Below are 25,041 nucleotides of genomic sequence, written 5' to 3'. Positions count from 1 at the left end.
AAAACAATAACTGAACTAAAAAAGTAATAATCGAACGTAAAAGATGAAAGAAAAAAACTTGTTCGTTAAAACAGTACTCCTGAAAATTAGTTAATGCATTCTAAATGTAAATAATTCCAGACTAAATGAAAACTTATCCGCTCAAGAGCTACTTAATTTAAAAAAGTCAAAAATTCTGAAACCAAAACTTGCCGATTACAAAATTGCTGGTAAATACCAAATAATATGGGTAATACTATGAAAATTCTAAGCACACATAACAATCATGAAAATATTTCTAATAATTCAGCTAATCTGAAAACAATGCGCATAAAAATAAAATGAAAATTACAAACACAAAATAAATAAAAGTATAAATGCAAAGATAAATTAAAAAGTTATGAAATCAATTCTGAAATTTAAAAGCAAAAATGAACTAATACATCTAAAAAAAGAACATTCGATCACCTTAAAACGATAGTTATTATCGTACAACAACTCACGTATAAAGAAAATGAAAATTATAAACACAAAATAAATAAAAGTATAAATGCAAAGATAAATTAAAAAGCTATGAAATCAATTCTGAAATTTAAAAGCAAAAATGAACTAATACATGTAAAAAAAGAACATTCGATCGCCTTATAACGATAGTTATTATCGTACAACAACTCACGTAAAAACAAAATGAAAATTATAAACACAAAATAAATAAAAGTATAAATGCAAAGATAAATTAAAAAGCTATGAAATCAATTCTGAAATTTAAAAGCAAAAATGAACTACTACATCTAATAAAAGAACATTCGATCGCCTTAAAACGATAGTTGTTACCGCACACAGTAAAATGTTAAAAATATAAAACGTAAATGAAATTTTTTAAGCAACAAAAACACAAATATATAATACGAATGAATATATCTTTAAAAAAATACGAAGAAAATATTAAATATATCACAAAAATTGATGTTCCTAAGAATTCTCAAGTTCTAACCTAACAGAAGCATATAAAAGTCTAGAATACTACTTTAAAGTACTAAAACTACAAATATAAATGCAAAAAACAATCAAATGTCCTGTAAAAAGAAATAAAGATTAGGTGCAATATGTAATAATATGAATATTTACGATATTTGGTATCAGAGAAAATTTTCGTACGCTATCCTTCCGAAACACAAATTCGTAAATAAATTTTTTTGTTGCCATACCAGGAAACAAAACTTTTGATTCTATTTGATCTGTTGCCAAACCAGAAAGCAAAACTTTTATTTTATGTTTGACGTCGATTAAACCAATCTGCAATCAATTAACGACAACTAAATGAAGAGAATGTTTCTATTTTTAGTTTTATTTTATTTTTAGTTTATTCCTTTAAGTTATTTTCATTTTTTATTCTCAGTTTTTTAGAGGCGAAGGGCCTTGGCGATTAGAAGCATTTTTATATGAAGCGACTACCGAGACTGTTGCCACTTGGAAGAATTAGCGCTGAAATAAATGATTTCGCAGTTTTAAATTAATAACTCCGCCGATTATTGTCGTACGAAGATGGGACCGGTATCGATGGATTCGTTGATTTTTTTGGCATCCGGGGATATGCGTTTCGAATTCGAACTCGGCGCCGTTCCGGAGATATTCGAGAAAAACGAATTTGGCACGCAGCCAAATCCCTAAAACAGGGAAAACCCGAGTAAGAAAGTGAAAAACGTAGGGAAAGTAGGGAGAAAATTAGTTTTTAATTAATATCTCGGCTAATTATAATCGCACGAAGATGCCAATGGTCAAAATGGCTTCCCACGGACACGACGAATCCAACGGTACCTTCCGCTAAGCTCTACACCCAGCCGTTCTTGAGAAGATGATGTTACAAACACACAAACAGACAGAGGCACACAGATTTTAATAGTATAGACTAGCGGGCTGAAGCCCATTACTTCAGGGGACGGATGCCTTCGTGGTATTCGAAAGTTGAACCGAACTAACAGTGTACAGCGATTTTACGTTTGCTGCGCCCGCTTTATTAAAGTATGCATGCAGTATTTTCTCCATGCGGAAAATCACGAAAACACACATGCAGCCAGCCCGCTCGCCGGGATTAGAAAGTTTGACCGAACTACCAGTGTTCAGCGAATTAACAGCTTAGCCGCTTGTACGAAGTGTAATCGCGAAAATTTTCGGGCGTGATATTCCAACAGTATACTCGTTAAAATTCCTTTATTTAAATGCGTTTTGGTAAACTCCAACTTCTGTCTATAAATTTTATACTTAACATCTCTTTCGTAATTATGTTTCATAACAGTAAATATATACTGGCATTTAAATGCCTGTAAAATTGTAGAAAACATTTAAAAGCATTATTTTACAATTTTCTCATTCTCGGAAGTAATACTTTTAACTGCGAGCAAACCTTTGATCTTAGTCGTAACTGTAACTGCTTTCGGCGGCGTTTGTTTACATTTTTCAAGCGTGGGTTTTCGTCAGTTATCTTTGTTTACCTTCTAAAAATGTTCTTCGAAGGGTCTTCTAAGACTCTTGATAATATTTTAGTCGTGAATTTGTTCTATTTTGATTATACTGGTAAATTTCTTTCGTTTTACGTATGCTATCATAATGCATACTATTAGCAAGTAGTATCATAAACCCAAAGCATCAGTGGTTCTAAAATAAAACTCGTGCATGTGTGAAGAATATTCATGGCAGATGGTCATTTGTAGATGCTGTTACTGCAGAAAAAATTGCTGACACTTAAAAAATAAATCTCCTTTAGTGGATATGACAAATGATGAAAGTCCAGCGTGAAAATCAATTGTGAATACAACTGCGAGTGTAAAGGCAGCTGAGTTGAAAACAACTTTTCAATCTACATCAAATTCTAATCAAAATGTGAGTGAAATGTGTTCCTATATTTTAATGAACAGCGAAATGTTTGTTGCATAATGCTACAACAGTTCTTCAGATGTAATATGAAAGGGAATGTTTGGCAATGAACTCATTTGCAAATTGTATAAGAAGGTTTTAATTTTAAAAAATCAAAAATTGTAAAACCAAAACTTGCAGATTGTAAAATTGCTGGTAAATAACAGAATTTAAATAATAATATGTGCAATGCTATGGAAATTCTAAGAACAGATAACAATTATCAAAATATTTTGAATAATTAGGTAACGACCACAGGAAGCGTCATTTTTACTTCCGTGTGTAAAGTAGTGGTGTAACGTATTCAGCTACGGCAAAGCACTCGAGTGCAATCTGCCTAAGGGGAGGGATGCCTTCTTGTCGGCTTTTTAAAGGAAAGTGGCTCGTATACGCATGGCGAAAATAACAAAAACACCCATGCAGCCACCCCGTTCACTGGGATTCGAATGTTGGGTGTTTGTAAAAGACGCAACTTTGTGGAACAAACTCATTTGCTCATTACAGTCCTATCCCTCGAGTATATCAAATATCATGTGAATCATGCCCATGTCTTGCATCTGCTGCACACCTTGTTCCATCATTGTGTGGATATAGCTCATATTGTGTCAATAGTGTTGTATGTGTCCAATATCCCCTGTATATACATTTGAAAATATATATGTACATACATATAAACCAAATTAGTTAGTCGCCTGTTTTTATCGCATTCAAAATAAATAAATAACAGAAAATAATTTTTAAAATCTACCGAGTAAGTATTGCAGATGGGTGGGCTGCACCCACTCAATTCTTTGCTGGTGTCTAAAATAGTTTCTGTGTGAAATTTGTGGAAATATTTTGTATTTAAATCAAAAACAGAAAAATAATTTTAAATCTATGATTAAAATTGTTTTTCTCACTTTCATTATTATTAACACGAAACCGAAGGGACTGAAGAATTTTTTCGTGTTAAAGGATATTGAAGAAAAAAAAAAAAAAAAAAAAAAAAAACGTATTTTCAACAAAATTAAGTTTATTAGAGTACATTTTATTTGCACAGATATGCATATAGGCATGTATTTAATAAAAAATCAATGAAACAAAATCATCCACAAGAACTGCATTATTCATTTCGTTTTCTTTGTCGGAATCTGCATCAATGATATTTTTTTAGCTTTGAACAAACTCCAAAATGTCCTTGTCTCCAATTATTTGGGGCTGTACACACATTATCATCAACTACTGCAACTGTTGTTCTTTGGATAACACAGTAGGGCAGCACACAGAAACTTTTCCAAACGTTTCATAAAATGTCAGTCGTGTGAACCCGTAAAATATTTTACTGTTCCTATGTCTATAAAAGACACAACTTTGGGAAAGACATTACAGGCCTATCCCTTGAGTATATTACATATCATGCAAAACAAAATATTTTATATGAATGAAATCGGTTATTGCGTGAATAGTTCAAAGAAAAACAGAAAATAATTTTTAAAATCTACCGAGTAAGTACGCCAGATGGGCGAGCTACAATCCGTATTTATCTGAAAAGAAATAATAATAATAATAATAATTTCTTAGTTATAAGTTTATATTAAACTCAAAAACTTGCACAGAAAAAAAAAATTAAACAGAAAAAAATTGGTGGGCTTTTGACGGCATAAACTGCCTGACACCTGGGGTCTCCTCTGCAATCTCATCGACCAGGGGGTTATTTTTTCTCCCAGGTATCAGCCCCTTCCCTGGTCTGCTGTTACAGAATCATAGACAAAATTGCATCACTATATATAAATATGTATATATATATATATTGATGCAATTGTATATACATATATATACACACACGCACAATTAAGATATATATATATTTGTATGTGTTTACAAAAATGCAAGCAATGAATAAGAAAAATTATTTACAAAAATTTACATGTTCTATGTACACCTGAAAAGAAAAACATTTTAATTTGAATGAAATCATTTCTATATACACCTGAAAAAAAGTATTTACAAGTTCTATGTACATCTGAAAAGAAATGTATAAAAACATTTTAATTTGAATCAAATCATTTCTATATACACCTGAAAAAGAAATATTTTTATGTGATTGAAATCAGTTCCATACATACCTAAAAAAGAAAAATACATAAAATGTTTTAAAATTAATTAACGCAATTGTATGTAGACCTGAAAAGGAAAATTTATAAAAAGTATTTACAACATTGAAAAAATAATACAGCTTCCGATTGCCTAACTACTCCAAAATTCCACTTTGTAACAACAGACATAAAAGCCGACTAATGCATCATTCTCAAATTGTTTCAGCTTCATCTTGACTTGCTTCAATTTATCCCAGTCATCCAAAAACCTCAAATCTTTTTCATTTTTGCTTTGGCTTGATTAACTTCATTTTGTGTTGCAAAAATCTCACTGTTTCAATGTCTCGAGTAACTTTTTTACTGCAGAACCTCCCTGTAAACAATATTTCTTGTGAATACTTTAGAACATGCGGGTATCAAACGGCCTTGCTTCTTGGTGTCTTTCACTAAAACACGAACATTCCTCATAGACGAACATCTTGAAAAAGCTACATAAAGCATTCCGTGACTGAAAACTGGTTGCGGTAAATAAATTCCAACTTTCTTAAGCGTCTGTCCCTGTGACTTATTAATAGTCATACAAAATGCAAGCCTGATGGGAAACTGTCTTCGCTTGAGCTGAAAGGGGAGGTTTGAATCTGATGGTGAAAGTTCAACACGTGGAATGAAAACTCTCGATCCAGCATTCTGTCCAGAGATGACTTCACAATCTAAAACGTTTGGCATAATTCTCTTCACAATGAGCCTTGTTCCGTTGCAGAGTCCAACCGATGGATGTGGATTTCGTAGAAGCATAACTATAACTCCAACTTTCAAATTCAGACGATGAGGTGGCATTCCAGAAGGCGTCAGGCTGTGGATGAAATCCAGCTGATACGTTTCTTGTTCTTCTTCGTCATCGCAAATAACCGAGTCTGCACTGTAGTGCGTGAAAACTTGACCTGGAAACGTGGAAAGAATTTCTTCATTAAGCTTCAGAGCTTCCTCGTTCTTTGGACATAAAATCGCTTTACTGGCCAAGTCTTGTAAGTCGAATTCATTACCGCAGCCAAACATTTCTTCTACAATTGATCTGTTGACCACACACAAAGATGGAATTTCGATAACGTCTTCGTCCAAGCCACTGTCATTTCTAAGACGACCATCTCCCAACTGCAGAAGCCATTCTGAAAATTCTTGTTCTTCCGGATTCAATCGCATATTGGTGGAAAGCGTGCACTGTTTGAAATGTGGCCACAAAAAGGAATTCCTGATGCAGCTCTCGATCGCAGAAGTTCTGTTTCCGTGTGGGACAACAGGTAATGTTTGTCTCCAGTCACCTCCTAAAACTAAGGTTTTACCGCCAAAAGGAACATCCAGTCCGGTCAAGTCTCTCAGCAATCTGTCGACAGCTTCCAAAGCATAATGAGGCGTCATGGTGCATTCATCCCATATGAAAAGTTTCGCAGTCTTCAAGTACCTTCCTTCAGCGCTATCTTGTCTCACACGGCACGAAGAAGTTTCCAGAAGTGGAACGGGCAACTTGAAAGTAGAGTGTACAGTTCTTCCACCGGTCAACAGCACAGCAGCAATACCTGTCCACGCAACGGGAATGGCAACGTGGCCCATTCCTCGAACAGCATGAAGGATCGTCCTAAAAAGGAAAGTTTTTCCAGTTCCGGCAAACGCATTAACACAAAATGTCTTCGGTGTGTTAGGATTCTCATCTCGTACAGCTTCCAAAACCGAGTCGTAAACTAATTTCTGTTCAGGATTCAACATCCCGTTCAACACTTCGGCTTGTTCGTTTTCATATTGGACATCGAACTGCGGGACTTCGAGAGAAACAGCATCAGTCAATGTTGGTTGCGGGAGACCAAGAGAACATAGCGAAACATTGTGCACTTCTAACTGGTCTTCTATACTTTTCAGTGCAAGGCTGAAATTGTCTTCTAAGGAGTAAGATCTCGCAAAATCTTCAGAAAGGGACTCTTTCAATTCATTCCACAAAGCGACGGGTTCCGCAGGGTTGCAGAAAACACAGATGAAGCAAAAAAGCTGTCTTAGCTGCGGTGGCATTTGAAAAGCCGATGCTTCTGCCAGAGTATTTTTCCATTCTTCGTCGTCTTGCAGCAGATGCCTTGCACGGCAGGCTTCCTTAAACGTTGAATACTCCACACCTTCGTAAGTTCTTAAGTCGGCAAAACTCTTCGCTCCTTTAACGTGACACAGCAGCAACCTCAGATGGAAACGCTCAACATCTTTCGGGCTAACAGAATACATTCTTGAAATGATGTAATCTCCAAGTCTAACTCGTGTCTGCCAGGCGTGATTCCTCCAGGTGAAATGTTTAGGAATTTCGGCATACAGGTAACCATTCGCTTCGGGAACTGTCCTGTTCAGTTCAAACCATCCGGTGAGTATGGTATTTTTCTCGGCAGCTCTCTGGAAAGCATTCCTTTCTTCAGATTCGGCAAAATAGACGGACTGCAGGTTTTCCAAATGAAACGGTAGTCGTATGATGGAGTGCGACTTGGAATGCATTCTCTTTTCAAACAGCCTCCATGCTGCTTCAGGGGCAGACACGTATCTTGCATTTAAGAAGCATTTGATCTCGTCCCACATTAAAGTTCTATCTCCAGATTCTTCCAGAACAACTTTAGCTGCATCATGACCCTTGTACACATATTTGAACAAATACTTCACCGATTTTATGGAGCTGCATACTTCAACGTTTATGTGGGCGTTGTACTTTTTCGATAAATACGGATTGTAAGGAACAACCCATCTGTTATCGACGGCATGACCCTTGATCACGATAAAGTTTCCGTCGTCCCTTCTTCTGTAGAGTGGTTAGCCGTTCACGTTCTCTTTAGTTTCTGCCTGAAACGGTTTCGGAAATCCTTTCGAACATACACCATCACTCATGCAGGGAGAGTTTCGATTCAGTTCACCGCAGGGTCCGTGAATCATCGATGACTTCACAATGTCGTGTAGCTCCGGATGTCGAGTAGCATCTGGAAGTTCAGCACACACCAGCGAGTCGATGCACTCCGCATCTCTTATTTTATCTTCTTCCGCTAAAAACAACAAAAGGTGCATATGAGGCAGTCCTCTCTTCTGAAATTCGATGACATGTATATCTGCAATGGTCGCACCTAAGATGTGATTCTTTGTCAAATCATGCATCAAAGCTGTTTTCTTCAGGTCAAATACCCTCGAAACGATGTCCGGGCGATCGTGAGCCTTCTGTCCTGGGAATAAGTTGTCTGTTATTTCCGGCCATTTAGGGTTGCACGTGAAAGTCAAAAACAGATCCGGTTTACCAAAGTCGCGCACAATGGCCATCGAGTCCTGGTAGTTTTGCTGCATGAAGCGAGGGCTTCCTATAAACGCTGACGGAAGTATAACCGGTATTCCAGGGCGGACGCCCGTCTCTTGACCAACTCTGTAAATGTGATCGGCAAGACCCATGTAAGTTTCCACTCTCAGATTCGTCTGATGACTCCGGAGGTACGCAATCCTGTTGCCTTCGACCTTTACGTATGCATCCACGAGATACTGCTGAAACAATTTCCGGCCATACAAAATCGGGTTGTAGCAATCTCATCGTACGGACACCCTGTGACTGTAAAACTGCAGCTCTGTGTATTACTGTCCGACTCTGAATCCTTGGTCGCCGTGAGGAAAGAAAAGCACGTACGTCATCGGTTCCAAGTTGGGATTTAAGGTACTGATGTTGATGAGACCGCCACCTCTTGGATGGATCACGATGTCTCGGTTCGATGGAGGAGCGCCGTCCGTACCCTTGAAGACGACTGCAACTTCATTTTCTTTCGGAGCATTGTAACGTCCTCTGTGTTCGCCCGTACCTACACTTTCACCCTTGATGTACATGCGGATATCCGCAGCAGTTTCGGCGCCTTGCTCTCGTAGAGTTTCTTCTTCGAATTCCTTCAGCATCTTGTAGGCTTCGGCATATGGATTAACGTTCCTCAAAACTGCGTCCAACTGTCTCAGCAGTTCGGCATTCAGGGCAACATTTCCAAATATGTTCATTCTCTGCCTGAGCGCTTGATCCGAATCTAAAATGTACAGCTGAGCATATTGTTCTTGACCGGGATGAGGCGGATGAAGGTGGCTCGTCCGATGATATATGGCACCATGAATCCTGAAACAGTAGGGACCCGAACCTGTAGGCATTTCTATATTGGCACCCAATGAAGCAAAACTCAGCAGGCAGTTGTAAGTGCGTATGTCGGCAAAAAACTCTTCAGAAAACGGGTGGTTCCCATTCATTAGATTGCACCATTCTTCTGGATATCTTCTTTCAGCTTCGACAATTTTCCCATTGTTACAGCAGTGCATGTATCTTCCCCTTGCGTTCCTTTCTCCCGTAAAGAACAATCCGTTGCAGAGATCGCAGGAAGCTCCCATTGAACCGGCGGTGTGTTGCTCAACGTAAACTTCGAGTGCACATCTTCCTGCATTGTGCAGAGTGCTACGCGAACGTCGTGCTGCATTCCTGCGTAGCCTGTCTTCTCGTACAGACATTGTTTCTTCGGATCTGACTTGTCTGTGACGTGCAGTGTCTTGCGTTCTTCGTGTAGTAGCGTCCTGTTCCGACTCTTGAGTGCGCAAGTTCTCTTGACGTTGCACTTGCCTGCTGAGTCTCCTACTTGTTTTTTCTTCCGTTTCTTGAGCACGTAGGTTTGCTTGCCGATGTGATTGCCTGCAGAGTCTCGAACTGGTTTCTTCTTCCGTTTCTTGAGCGCGTAAGTTTTCTTGCTGTTGTGCTTGCGTACCGAGTCTCATAGCGGTTTCTTCTTCCGTTTCTTGACCACGTAGGTTTGCTTGGCGCTCTGCTTGCGCACTCAGTCTGCTAGCGGTTTCTTCTACTGTTTCTTGACCACGTAGGTTTGCTTGGCGCTCTGCCTGCGCACTCAGTCTGCTAGCGGTTTCTTCTTCCGTTTCTTGAACACGTAGGTTTGCTTGGCGCTCTGCTTGCGCACTCAGTTTGCTAGCGGTTTCTTCTTCATTTTCTGTAGCTCGCCGTAACCTTTGTGCTTCAGCTCTTCGTCTTCTCGATGCATCTCCCGTAATGCTTCTTTTCCGTTTCGGCATTTCAGTGTGTTAAAAAAAATACTACTCTACTAAAACAATAACTGAACTAAAAAAGTAATAATCGAACGTAAAAGATGAAAGAAAAAAACTTGTTCGTTAAAACAGTACTCCTGAAAATTAGTTAATGCATTCTAAATGTAAATAATTCCAGACTAAATGAAAACTTATCCGCTCAAGAGCTACTTAATTTAAAAAAGTCAAAAATTCTGAAACCAAAACTTGCCGATTACAAAATTGCTGGTAAATACCAAATAATATGGGTAATACTATGAAAATTCTAAGCACACATAACAATCATGAAAATATTTCTAATAATTCAGCTAATCTGAAAACAATGCGCATAAAAATAAAATGAAAATTACAAACACAAAATAAATAAAAGTATAAATGCAAAGATAAATTAAAAAGTTATGAAATCAATTCTGAAATTTAAAAGCAAAAATGAACTAATACATCTAAAAAAAGAACATTCGATCACCTTAAAACGATAGTTATTATCGTACAACAACTCACGTATAAAGAAAATGAAAATTATAAACACAAAATAAATAAAAGTATAAATGCAAAGATAAATTAAAAAGCTATGAAATCAATTCTGAAATTTAAAAGCAAAAATGAACTAATACATGTAAAAAAAGAACATTCGATCGCCTTATAACGATAGTTATTATCGTACAACAACTCACGTAAAAACAAAATGAAAATTATAAACACAAAATAAATAAAAGTATAAATGCAAAGATAAATTAAAAAGCTATGAAATCAATTCTGAAATTTAAAAGCAAAAATGAACTACTACATCTAATAAAAGAACATTCGATCGCCTTAAAACGATAGTTGTTACCGCACACAGTAAAATGTTAAAAATATAAAACGTAAATGAAATTTTTTAAGCAACAAAAACACAAATATATAATACGAATGAATATATCTTTAAAAAAATACGAAGAAAATATTAAATATATCACAAAAATTGATGTTCCTAAGAATTCTCAAGTTCTAACCTAACAGAAGCATATAAAAGTCTAGAATACTACTTTAAAGTACTAAAACTACAAATATAAATGCAAAAAACAATCAAATGTCCTGTAAAAAGAAATAAAGATTAGGTGCAATATGTAATAATATGAATATTTACGATATTTGGTATCAGAGAAAATTTTCGTACGCTATCCTTCCGAAACACAAATTCGTAAATAAATTTTTTTGTTGCCATACCAGGAAACAAAACTTTTGATTCTATTTGATCTGTTGCCAAACCAGAAAGCAAAACTTTTATGTTTGACGTCGATTAAACCAATCTGCAATGAATTAACGACAACTAAATGAAGAGAATGTTTCTATTTTTAGTTTTATTTTATTTTTAGTTTATTCCTTTAAGTTATTTTCATTTTTTATTCTCAGTTTTTTAGAGGCGAAGGGCCTTGGCGATTAGAAGCATTTTTATATGAAGCGACTACCGAGACTGTTGCCACTTGGAAGAATTAGCGCTGAAATAAATGATTTCGCAGTTTTAAATTAATAACTCCGCCGATTATTGTCGTACGAAGATGGGACCGGTATCAATGGATTCGTTGATTGTTTTGGCATCCGGGGATATGCGTTTCGAATTCCAACTCGGCGCCGTTCCGGAGATATTCGAGAAAAACGAATTTGGCACGCAGCCAAATCCCTAAAACAGGGAAAACCCGAGTAAGAAAGTGAAAAACGTAGGGAAAGTAGGGAGAAAATTAGTTTTTAATTAATATCTCGGCTAATTATAATCGCACGAAGATGCCAATGGTCAAAATGGCTTCCCACGGACACGACGAATCCAACGGTACCTTCCGCTAAGCTCTACACCCAGCCGTTCTTGAAAAGATGATGTTACAAACAAACAAACAAACAAACAAACAAACAAACAAACAGACGCGCACAGATTTTAATAGTATAAATAAACATTAAGCTTCAGAGCTTCCTCGTTCTTTGGACATAAAATCGCTTTACTGGCCAAGTCTTGTAAGTCGAATTCATTACCGCAGCCAAACATTTCTTCTACAATTGATCTGTTGACCACACACAAAGATGGAATTTCGATAACGTCTTCGTCCAAGCCACTGTCATTTCTAAGACGACCATCTCCCAACTGCAGAAGCCATTCTGAAAATTCTTGTTCTTCCGGATTCAATCGCATATTGGTGGAAAGCGTGCATTGTTTGAAATGTGGCCACAAAAAGGAATTCCTGAGGCAGCTCTCGATCGCAGAAGTTCGGTTTCCGTGTGGGACAACAGGTAATGTTTGTCTCCAGTCACCTCCTAAAACTAAGGTTTTACCGCCAAAGGAACATCCAGTCCGGTCAAGTCTCTCAGCAATCTGTCGACAGCTTCCAAAGCGTAATGAGGCGTCATGGTGCATTCATCCCATATGAAAAGTTTCGCAGTCTTCAAGTACCTTCCTTCAGCGCTATCTTGTCTCACACGGCACGAAGTTTCCAGAAGTGGAACGGGCAACTTGAAAGTAGAGTGTACAGTTCTTCCACCGGTCAACAGCACAGCAGCAATACCTGTCCACGCAACGGGAATGGCAACGTGGCCCATTCCTCGAACAGCATGAAGGATCGTCCTAAAAAGGAAAGTTTTTCCAGCTCCGGCAAACGCATTAACACAAAATGTCTTCGGTGTGTTAGGATTCTCATCTCGTACAGCTTCCAAAACCGAGTCGTAAACTAATTTCTGTTCAGGATTCAACATCCCGTTCAACACTTCGGCTTGTTCGTTTTCATATTGGACATCGAACTGCGGGACTTCGAGAGAAACAGCATCAGTCAATGTTGGTTGCGGGAGACCAAGAGAACATAGCGAAACATTGTGCACTTCTAACTGGTCTTCTATACTTCTCAGTGCAAGGCTGAAACTGTCTTCTAAGGAGTAAGATCTCGCAAAATCTTCAGAAAGGGACTCTTTCAATTCATTCCACAAAGCGACGGGTTCCGCAGGGTTGCAGAAAACACAGATGAAGCAAAAAAGCTGTCTTAGCTGCGGTGGCATTTGAAAAGCCGATGCTTCTGCCAGAGTATTTTTCCATTCTTCGTCGTCTTGCAGCAGATGCCTTGCACGGCAGGCTTCCTTGAACGTTGAATACTCCACACCTTCGTAAGTTCTTAAGTCGGCAAAACTCTTCGCTCCTTCAACGTGACACAGCAGCAACCTCAGATGGAAACGCTCAACATCTTTCGGGCTAACAGAATACATTCTTGAAATGATGTAATCTCCAAGTCTAACTCGTGTCTGCCAGGCGTGATTCCTCCAGGTGAAATGTTTAGGAATTTCGGCATACAGGTAACCATTCGCTACGGGAACTGTCCTGTTCAGTTCAAACCATCCGGTGAGCATGGTATTTTTCTCGGCAGCTCTCTGGAAAGCATTCCTTTCTTCGGATTCGGCAAAATAGACGTTCTCTTTAGTTTCTGCCTGAAACGGTTTCGGAAATCCTTTCGAACATACACCATCACTCATGCAGGGAGAGTTTCTATTCAGTTCACCGCAGGGTCCGTGAATCATCGATGACTTAACAATGTTGTGTAGCTCCGGATGTCGAGTAGCATCTGGAAGTTCAGCACACACCAGCGAATCGATGCACTCTGCATCTCTTATTTTGTCTTCTTCCGCTAAAAACAACAAAAGGTGCATATGAGGCAATCCTCTCTTCTGAAATTCGATGACGTGTATATCTGCAATGGTCGCACCTAAGATGTGATTCTTTGTCAAATCTTGCATCAAAGCCGTTTTCTTCAGGTCAAATACCCTCGAAACGATGTCCGGGCGATCGTGAGCCTTCTGTCCTGGGAATAAGTTTTCTGTTATTTCCGGCCATTTAGGGTTGCACGTGAAAGTCAAAAACAGATCCGGTTTACCAAAGTCGCGCACAATGGCCATCGAGTCCTGATAGTTTTCCTGCATGCAGCGAGGGCTTCCTATAAACGTTGACGGAAGTATAACCGGTATTCCAGGGCGGACGCCCGTCTCTTGACCAACTCTGTAAATGTGATCGGCAAGACCCATGTAAGTTTCCACTCTCAGATTCGTCTGATGGCTCCGGAGGTACGCAATCCTGTTGCCTTCAACTTTTACGTATGCATCCACGAGATACTGCTGAAACAATTTCCGGCCATACAAAATCGGGTTGTAGCAATCTCGTCGTACGGACACCCTGTGACTGTAAAACTGTAACTCTGTGTATTGCTGTCCGACTCTGAATCCTTGCTCGCCGTGAGGAAAGAAAAGTACGTACGTCATGGGTTCCAAGTTGGGATTTAAGGTACTGATGTTGATGAGACCGCCACCTCTCGGATGGATCACGATGTCTCGGTTCGATGGAGGAGCGCCGTCTGTACTCTTGAAGACGACTGCAACTTCATTTTCTTTCGGAGCATTGTAACGTCCCCTGTGCTCGCCTGCAGCAACACTTTCACCCTTGATGTACACGCGGATATCCGCAGCAGTTTCGGCACCTTGCTCTCGTACAGTTTCTTCTTCGAATTCCTTCAGCATCTTGTAGGCTTCCGCATATGGATTAACGTTCCTTAAAACTGTGTCCAACTGTCTCAGGAGTTCGGCGTTCAGGGCAACATTTCCAAATATGTTCATTCTCTGCCTGAGGGCTTGATCCGAATCTAAAATGTACAGCTGAGCATAGTGTTCTTGACCGGGATGAGGCGGATGAAGGTGGCTCGTTCGATGATATATGGCACCGTGAATCCTGAAGGAGTAGGGACCCGAACCCGAAGGCATTTCTATATTGGCACCCAATGAAGCAAAACTGAGCAGGCAGTTGTAAGTACGTATGTTGGCAAAAAACTCTTCAGAAAACGGGTGGTTCCCATTCATTAAATTGTGCCATTCTTCTGGATATCTTCTTTCAGCTTCGACAATTTTCCCATTGTTACAGCAGTGCATGTATCTTCCTCTTGCATTCCTTTCTCCCGTAAAGAACAATCCGTTGCAGAGATCGCAGGAAGCTTCCATTGAACCGGCGCTGTGTTGCTCAACATAAACTTCGAGTCCACATCTTCCTGCATTGTGAAGAGTGCTGCGTGAACGTTGTGCTGCATTCATGCGTAGCCTGTCTTCTCGTACGGACATTGTTTCTTCGGATAGGACTTGTCTGTGGCGTGCAGCGTCTCGCGTTCTTCGTGTAGCAGCGTCCTCTTCCGACTCTTCCGCTCGAACTTGACGATGACGATGAGAGTCCAGTCTGTGCCTCCTACTGGTTTCTTCTTCACTTTCTTGAGCACGCAAATTTTCTTGACATTGGGATTGCCTGCTGAGTCTCCTAATGGTTTCTTGTTCCGTTTCTGCAGCACGTAAATTTTCTTGATGTTGAGCTTTCCTGCCGAGTCTCGTAGCGGTTTCTTCTTCCGTTTCTTGAGCGCGTAGGTTTGCTTGCCGACGCGCTTGCGTGCTCAGTCTCGCAGCAGTTTCTTCTTCATTTTCTGCAGCTCGCCGTAAACTCTGTGCTTCAGCTCTTCGTCTTCTTGATGCATCTCCTGTAATGCCTCTTTTCCGTTTCGGCATTTCAGTACGTTAAAAAAAGCACTACTAAAATATTAACTCGACTCAAAAAATTGACTACGCAGATGAAAGAAAAAAATTGCTCATTAAACCAATACTGCTGGAAAAAAAATTAATGCATTCTATATGTATACAACACAAAATTTAAAATAATCCTAGACTAAATGAAAAATTTTCCACTTAAGAGCAAATTAAGTTTAAAAAATCAAAAATGTAAAACAAAAACTTCCCTGTTAAAAAATTGCTGGCAAATAAGAAATAATATGGGTAATATTATGAAAAATTCCAAGCACAGATAAAAATTATGAAAATATTTCTAATAATTAGGTCAATCTGAGAACAATGCACATAAACAGAAAATGAAAACCTAAACACAAAATAAATAAAAGGTATAAATACAAATATAAATTAGGAACTTCTGAAATCAATTCTGAAATTCAAATAACAAACCTAACAAAATAACAAATCTAATAAAATATAGAACATTCGATCGCCTTAAAACGATAATTGTTATCGCACACAGGAAAATGTCAAAAATATAAAATGTAAATGCAATTTATCGAGCAACAATAACAGAAATATAAAACACGAATGAATAGATCTTTAAAAAAGTACAAAGAATACATTAAATATATAAAAAGAGTCACCAAGTTAATGTTCCGAAGAATTCTCAAGTTCTAAACTAACAGGAGCATATAAATTCTAAAATACTACTTTAAATTACTAAAACTACAATTATAAATGCAAAAAACAATCAAATATCCTGTAAAAAGAAATAAAGATTAAGTGCAATGAGTAATAATAAGAATATTCACGAAATTTGAAATGCTGGAAAAAATTGCGACGGTCTCCTTCCAAATCCAAAATTCGTAAATAAATTTTTTGTTGCCAAACCAGGAAACTAAACTTTTGATTCTATTTGATCTGTTGCCAGACCGGGAAACAAAACTTTTTATTTTATCTATGACGTCATTTACTCGAACTTATCAAGGGCATAAACCAATCTACATTCAACTAACGACAACTAAATGAAGAGAATGTTTCTATTTTTAGTTTTATTTTAGCTTTTCAGTTTATTCCTTTAAGTTATTTTAATTTTTTATTCTTAGTTTGTTAGTGGCGAACGGCCTTGGCGTTCCCATAGCATTTTTATCTCCGACGACTGCCGAGACTGTTGCCACTCGAAAGACTGAGTGCCGAAATTATTGTTTTCGCAGTTTTTAATTAATAACTCCGCGGATTATTGTCGTACGAAGATGGGACCGGTATCGATGGATTTGTTGATTTTTTTCGAATCCGGAGATATGCGTTTCGAATTCCAACTCGGCGCCGTTCCCAAGTTATTCGAGAAAAACGAATTTGGCACTCGGCCAAATCCCTAAAACAGGAAAAACGGGTGAAAGAAAGTGCAAAACGTAGGGAAACGTAGGGCAAAAAGCAGTTTTTAATTAATATCTCGGCTAATTAAAGTCGCACGAAGATGCCGATGGTCAATATGGCGAGCCACGGGAATTCTGAATCCAACGGTACCTTCCGCTAAGCTCTACACCCAGCCGTTCTTGAGAAGATGATGTTACAAACACACAAACAGACAGAGGCACACAGATTTTAATAGTCCGTTCCGGAGATATTCGAGAAAAACGAATTTGGCACGCAGCCAAATCCCTAAAACAGGGAAAACCCGAGTAAGAAAGTGAAAAACGTAGGGAAAGTAGGGAGAAAATTAGTTTTTAATTAATATCTCGGCTAATTATAATCGCACGAAGATGCCAATGGTCAAAATGGCTTCCCACGGACACGACGAATCCAACGGTACCTTCCGCTAAGCTCTACACCCAGCCGTTCTTGAGAAGATGATGTTACAAACAAACAAACAAACAAACAGACGCGCACAGATTTTAATAGTATAGACTAGCGGGCAAGCCCGCCAGCTGAGCGGGCTGAAGCCCATTACTTCAGGGGACGGATGCCTTCGTGGTATTCGAAAGTTGAACCGAACTAACAGTGTACAGCGATTTTACGTTTGCTGCGCCCGCTTTATTAAAGTATGCATGCAGTATTTTCTCCATGCGGAAAATCACGAAAACACACATGCAGCCAGCCCGCTCGCCGGGATTAGAAAGTTTGACCGAACTACCAGTGTTCAGCGAATTAACAGCTTAGCCGCTTGTACGAAGTGTAATCGCGAAAATTTTCGGGCGTGATATTCCAACAGTATACTCGTTAAAATTCCTTTATTTAAATGCTTTTTGGTAAACTCCAACTTCTGTCTATAAATTTTATACTTAACATCTCTTTCGTAATTATGTTTCATAACAGTAAATATATACTGGCATTTAAATGCCTGTAAAATTGTAGAAAACATTTAAAAGCATTATTTTACAATTTTCTCATTCTCGGAAGTAATACTTTTAACTGCGAGCAAACCTTTGATCTTAGTCGTAACTGTAACTGCTTTCGGCGGCGTTTGTTTACATTTTTCAAGCGTGGGTTTTCGTCAGTTATCTTTGTTTACCTTCTAAAAATGTTCTTCGAAGGGTCTTCTAAGACTCTTGATAATATTTTAGTCGTGAATTTGTTCTATTTTGATTATACTGGTAAATTTCTTTCGTTTTACGTATGCTATCATAATGCATACTATTAGCAAGTAGTATCATAAACCCAAAGCATCAGTGGTTCTAAAATAAAACTCGTGCATGTGTGAAGAATATTCATGGCAGATGGTCATTTGTAGATGCTGTTACTGCAGAAAAAATTGCTGACACTTAAAAAATAAATCTCCTTTAGTGGATATGACAAATGATGAAAGTCCAGCGTGAAAATCAATTGTGAATACAACTGCGAGTGTAAAGGCAGCTGAGTTGAAAACAACTTTTCAATCTACATCAAATTCTAATCAAAATGTGAGTGAAATGTGTTCCTATATTTTAATGAACAGCGAAATGTTTGTTGCATAATGCTACAACAGTTCTTCAGATGTAATATGAAAGGGAATGTTTGGCAATGAACTCATTTGCAAATTGTATAAGAAGGTTTTAATTTTAAAAAATCAAAAATTGTAAAACCAAAACTTGCAGATTGTAAAATTGCTGGTAAATAACAGAATTTAAATAATAATATGTGCAATGCTATGGAAATTCTAAGAACAGATAACAATTATCAAAATATTTTGAATAATTAGGTAACGACCACAGGAAGCGTCATTTTTACTTCCGTGTGTAAAGTAGTGGTGTAACGTATTCAGCTACGGCAAAGCACTCGAGTGCAATCTGCCTAAGGGGAGGGATGCCTTCTTGTCGGCTTCTTAAAGGAAAGTGGCTCGTATACGCATGGGGAAAATAACAAAAACACCCATGCAGCCACCCCGTTCACTGGGATTCGAATGTTGGGTGTTTGTAAAAGACGCAACTTTGTGGAACAAACTCATTTGCTCATTACAGTCCTATCCCTCGAGTATATCAAATATCATGTGAATCATGCCCATGTCTTGCATCTGCTGCACACCTTGTTCCATCATTGTGTGGATATAGCTCATATTGTGTCAATAGTGTTGTATGTGTCCAATATCCCCTGTATATACATTTGAAAATATATATGTACATACATATAAACCAAATTAGTTAGTCGCCTGTTTTTATCGCATTCAAAATAAATAAATAACAGAAAATAATTTTAAAAATCTACCGAGTAAGTATTGCAGATGGGCGGGCTGCACCCACTCAATTCTTTGCTGGTGTCTAAAATAGTTTCTGTGTGAAATTTGTGGAAATATTTTGTATTTAAATCAAAAACAGAAAAATAATTTTAAATCTATGATTAAAATTGTTTTTCTCACTTTCATTATTATTAACACGAAACCGAAGGGACTGAAGAATTTTTTCGTGTTAAAGGATATTAAAGAAAAAAAAAAAAAAAAAAAAAAAAAAAAAAACATATTTTCAACAAAATTAAGTTTATTAGAGTACATTTTATTTGCACAGATATGCATATAGGCATGTATTTAATAAAAAATCAATGAAACAAAATCATCCACAAGAACTGCATTATTCATTTCGTTTTCTTTGTCGGAATCTGCATCAATGATATTTTTTTAGCTTTGAACAAACTCCAAAATATCCTTGTCTCCAATTATTTGGGGCTGTACACACATTATCATCAACTACTGCAACTGTTGTTCTTTGGATAACACAGTAGGGCAGCACACAGAAACTTTTCCAAACGTTTCATAAAATGTCAGTCGTGTGAACCCGTAAAATATTTTACTGTACCTACGTCTATAAAAGACACAACTTTGGGAAAGACATTACAGGCCTATCCCTTGAGTATATTAAATATCATGCAAAACAAAATATTTTATATGAATGAAATCAGTTATTGCGTCAATAGTTCAAAGAAAAACAGAAAATAATTTTTAAAATCTACCGAGTAAGTACGCCAGATGGGCGAGCTACAATCCGTATTTATCTGAAAAGAAATAATAATAATAATAATAATTTCTTAGTTATAAGTTTATATTAAACACAAAAACTTGAACAGAAAAAAAAAAATGTAAACAGAAAAAATTGGTGGGCTTTTGACGGCATAAACTGCCTGACACCTGGGGTCTCCTCTGCAACCTCATCGACCAGGGGGTTATTTTTTCTCCCAGGTATCAGCCCCTTCCCTGGTCTGCTGTTACAGAATCATAGACAAAATTGCATCACTATATATAAATATGTATATATATATATATATATATATTGATGCAATTGTATATACATATATACACACACGCACAATTAAGATATATATATATTTGTATGTGTTTACAAAAATGCAAGCAATGAATAAGAAAAATTATTTACAAAAATTTACATGTTCTATGTACACCTGAAAAGAAAAACATTTTAATTTGAATGAAATCATTTCTATATACACCTGAAAAAAAAGTATTTACAAGTTCTATGTACATCTGAAAAGAAATGTATAAAAACATTTTAATTTGAATCAAATCATTTCTATATACACCTGAAAAAGAAATATTTTTATGTGATTGAAATCACTTCCATACATACCTAAAAAAGAAAAATACATAAAATGTTTTAAAATTAATTAACGCAATTGTATGTAGACCTGAAAAGGAAAATTTATAAAAAATATTTACAACATTGAAAAAATAATACAGCTTCCGATTGCCTAACTACTCCAAAATTCCACTTTGTAACAACAGACATAAAAGCCGACTAATGCATCATTCTCAAACTGTTTCAGCTTCATCTTGACTTGCTTCAATTTATCCCAGTCATCCAAAAACCTCAAATCTTTTTCATTTTTGCTTTGGCTTGATTAACTTCATTTTGTGTTGCAAAAATCTCACTGTTTCAATGTCTCGAGTAACTTTTTTACTGCAGAACCTCCCTGTAAACAATATTTCTTGTGAATACTTTAGAACATGCGGGTATCAAACGGCCTTGCTTCTTGGTGTCTTTCACTAAAACACGAACATTCCTCATAGACGAACATCTTGAAAAAGCTACATAAAGCATTCCGTGACTGAAAACTGGTTGCGGTAAATAAATTCCAACTTTCTTAAGCGTCTGTCCCTGTGACTTATTAATAGTCATACAAAATGCAAGCCTGATGGGAAACTGTCTTCGCTTGAGCTGAAAGGGGAGGTTTGAATCTGATGGTGAAAGTTCAACACGTGGAATGAAAACTCTCGATCCAGCATTCTGTCCAGAGATGACTTCACAATCTAAAACGTTTGGCATAATTCTCTTCACAATGAGCCTTGTTCCGTTGCAGAGTCCAACCGATGGATGTGGATTTCGTAGAAGCATAACTATAACTCCAACTTTCAAATTCAGACGATGAGGTGGCATTCCAGAAGGCGTCAGGCTGTGGATGAAATCCAGCTGATACGTTTCTTGTTCTTCTTCGTCATCGCAAATAACCGAGTCTGCACTGTAGTGCGTGAAAACTTGACCTGGAAACGTGGAAAGAATTTCTTCATTAAGCTTCAGAGCTTCCTCGTTCTTTGGACATAAAATCGCTTTACTGGCCAAGTCTTGTAAGTCGAATTCATTACCGCAGCCAAACATTTCTTCTACTATCGATCTGTTGACCACACACAAAGATGGAATTTCGATAACGTCTTCGTCCAAGCCACTGTCATTTCTAAGACGACCGTCTCCCAACTGCAGAAGCCATTCTGAAAATTCTTGTTCTTCCGGATTCAATCGCATATTGGTGGAAAGCGTGCATTGTTTGAAATGTGGCCACAAAAAGGAATTCCTGAGGCAGCTCTCGATCGCAGAAGTTCGGTTTCCGTGTGGGACAACAGGTAATGTTTGTCTCCAGTCACCTCCTAAAACTAAGGTTTTACCGCCAAAAGGAACATCCAGTCCGGTCAAGTCTCTCAGCAATCTGTCGACAGCTTCCAAAGCGTAATGAGGCGTCATGGTGCATTCATCCCATATGAAAAGTTTCGCAGTCTTCAAGTACCTTCCTTCAGCGCTATCTTGTCTCACACGGCACGAAGTTTCCAGAAGTGGAACGGGCAACTTGAAAGTAGAGTGTACAGTTCTTCCACCGGTCAACAGCACAGCAGCAATACCTGTCCACGCAACGGGAATGGCAACGTGGCCCATTCCTCGAACAGCATGAAGGATCGTCCTAAAAAGGAAAGTTTTTCCAGCTCCGGCAAACGCATTAACACAAAATGTCTTCGGTGTGTTAGGATTCTCATCTCGTACAGCTTCCAAAACCGAGTCGTAAACTAATTTCTGTTCAGGATTCAACATCCCGTTCAACACTTCGGCTTGTTCGTTTTGATATTGGACATCGAACTGCGGGACTTCGAGAGAAACAGCATCAGTCAATGTTGGTTGCGGGAGACCAAGAGAACATAGCGAAACATTGTGCACTTCTAACTGGTCTTCTATACTTCTCAGTGCAAGGCTGAAACTGTCTTCTAAGGAGTAAGATCTCGCAAAATCTTCAGAAAGGGACTCTTTCAATTCATTCCACAAAGCGACGGGTTCCGCAGGGTTGCAGAAAACACAGATGAAGCAAAAAAGCTGTCTTAGCTGCGGTGGCATTTGAAAAGCCGATGCTTCTGCCAGAGTATTTTTCCATTCTTCGTCGTCTTGCAGCAGATGCCTTGCACGGCAGGCTTCCTTGAACGTTGAATACTCCACACCTTCGTAAGTTCTTAAGTCGGCAAAACTCTTCGCTCCTTCAACGTGACACAGCAGCAACCTCAGATGGAAACGCTCAACATCTTTCGGGCTAACAGAATACATTCTTGAAATGATGTAATCTCCAAGTCTAACTCGTGTCTGCCAGGCGTGATTCCTCCAGGTGAAATGTTTAGGAATTTCGGCATACAGGTAACCATTCGCTACGGGAACTGTCCTGTTCAGTTCAAACCATCCGGTGAGCATGGTATTTTTCTCGGCAGCTCTCTGGAAAGCATTCCTTTCTTCGGATTCGGCAAAATAGACGTTCTCTTTAGTTTCTACCTGAAACGGTTTCGGAAATCCTTTCGAACATACACCATCACTCATGCAGGGAGAGTTTCTATTCAGTTCACCGCAGGGTCCGTGAATCATCGATGACTTAACAATGTTGTGTAGCTCCGGATGTCGAGTAGCATCTGGAAGTTCAGCACACACCAGCGAATCGATGCACTCTGCATCTCTTATTTTCTCTTCTTCCGCTAAAAACAACAAAAGGTGCATATGAGGCAATACTCTCTTCTGAAATTCGATGACGTGTATATCTGCAATGGTCGCACCTAAGATGTGATTCTTTGTCAAATCTTGCATCAAAACCGTTTTCTTCAGGTCAAATACCCTCGAAACGATGTCCGGGCGATCGTGAGCCTTCTGTCCTGGGAATAAGTTTTCTGTTATTTCCGGCCATTTAGGGTTGCACGTGAAAGTCAAAAACAGATCCGGTTTACCAAAGTCGCGCACAATGGCCATCGAGTCCTGATAGTTTTCCTGCATGCAGCGAGGGCTTCCTATAAACGTTGACGGAAGTATAACCGGTATTCCAGGGCGGACGCCCGTCTCTTGACCAACTCTGTAAATGTGATCGGCAAGACCCATGTAAGTTTCCACTCTCAGATTCGTCTGATGGCTCCGGAGGTACGCAATCCTGTTGCCTTCAACTTTTACGTATGCATCCACGAGATACTGCTGAAACAATTTCCGGCCATACAAAATCGGGTTGTAGCAATCTCGTCGTACGGACACCCTGTGACTGTAAAACTGTAACTCTGTGTATTGCTGTCCGACTCTGAATCCTTGCTCGCCGTGAGGAAAGAAAAGTACGTACGTCATGCGTTCCAAGTTGGGATTTAAGGTACTGATGTTGATGAGACCGCCACCTCTCGGATGGATCACGATGTCTCGGTTCGATGGAGGAGCGCCGTCTGTACTCTTGAAGACGACTGCAACTTCATTTTCTTTCGGAGCATTGTAACGTCCCCTGTGCTCGCCTGCAGCAACACTTTCACCCTTGATGTACATGCGGATATCCGCAGCAGTTTCGGCACCTTGCTCTCGTACAGTTTCTTCTTCGAATTCCTTCAGCATCTTGTAGGCTTCCGCATATGGATTAACGTTCCTTAAAACTGTGTCCAACTGTCTCAGGAGTTCGGCGTTCAGGGCAACATTTCCAAATATGTTCATTCTCTGCCTGAGGGCTTGATCCGAATCTAAAATGTACAGCTGAGCATAGTGTTCTTGACCGGGATGAGGCGGATGAAGGTGGCTCGTTCGATGATATATGGCACCGTGAATCCTGAAGGAGTAGGGACCCGAACCCGAAGGCATTTCTATATTGGCACCCAATGAAGCAAAACTGAGCAGGCAGTTGTAAGTACGTATGTTGGCAAAAAACTCTTCAGAAAACGGGTGGTTCCCATTCATTAAATTGTGCCATTCTTCTGGATATCTTCTTTCAGCTTCGACAATTTTCCCATTGTTACAGCAGTGCATGTATCTTCCTCTTGCATTCCTTTCTCCCGTAAAGAACAATCCGTTGCAGAGATCGCAGGAAGCTTCCATTGAACCGGCGCTGTGTTGCTCAACATAAACTTCGAGTCCACATCTTCCTGCATTGTGAAGAGTGCTGCGTGAACGTTGTGCTGCATTCATGCGTAGCCTGTCTTCTCGTACGGACATTGTTTCTTCGGATAGGACTTGTCTGTGGCGTGCAGCGTCTCGCGTTCTTCGTGTAGCAGCGTCCTCTTCCGACTCTTCCGCTCGAACTTGACGATGACGATGAGAGTCCAGTCTGTGCCTCCTACTGGTTTCTTCTTCACTTTCTTGAGCACGCAAATTTTCTTGACATTGGGATTGCCTGCTGAGTCTCCTAATGGTTTCTTGTTCCGTTTCTGCAGCACGTAAATTTTCTTGATGTTGAGCTTTCC

This window comes from Stegodyphus dumicola, chromosome 8 (assembly GCF_044657685.1).
Source record: "Stegodyphus dumicola isolate Sdum_Otavi_A_Nest chromosome 8, ASM4465768v1".
In the NCBI taxonomy this organism is placed as follows: Eukaryota; Metazoa; Arthropoda; class Arachnida; order Araneae; family Eresidae; genus Stegodyphus; species Stegodyphus dumicola.
The sequence above is the reverse complement of the archived record's forward strand: the minus strand, read 5'-3'. Positions refer to the sequence as shown.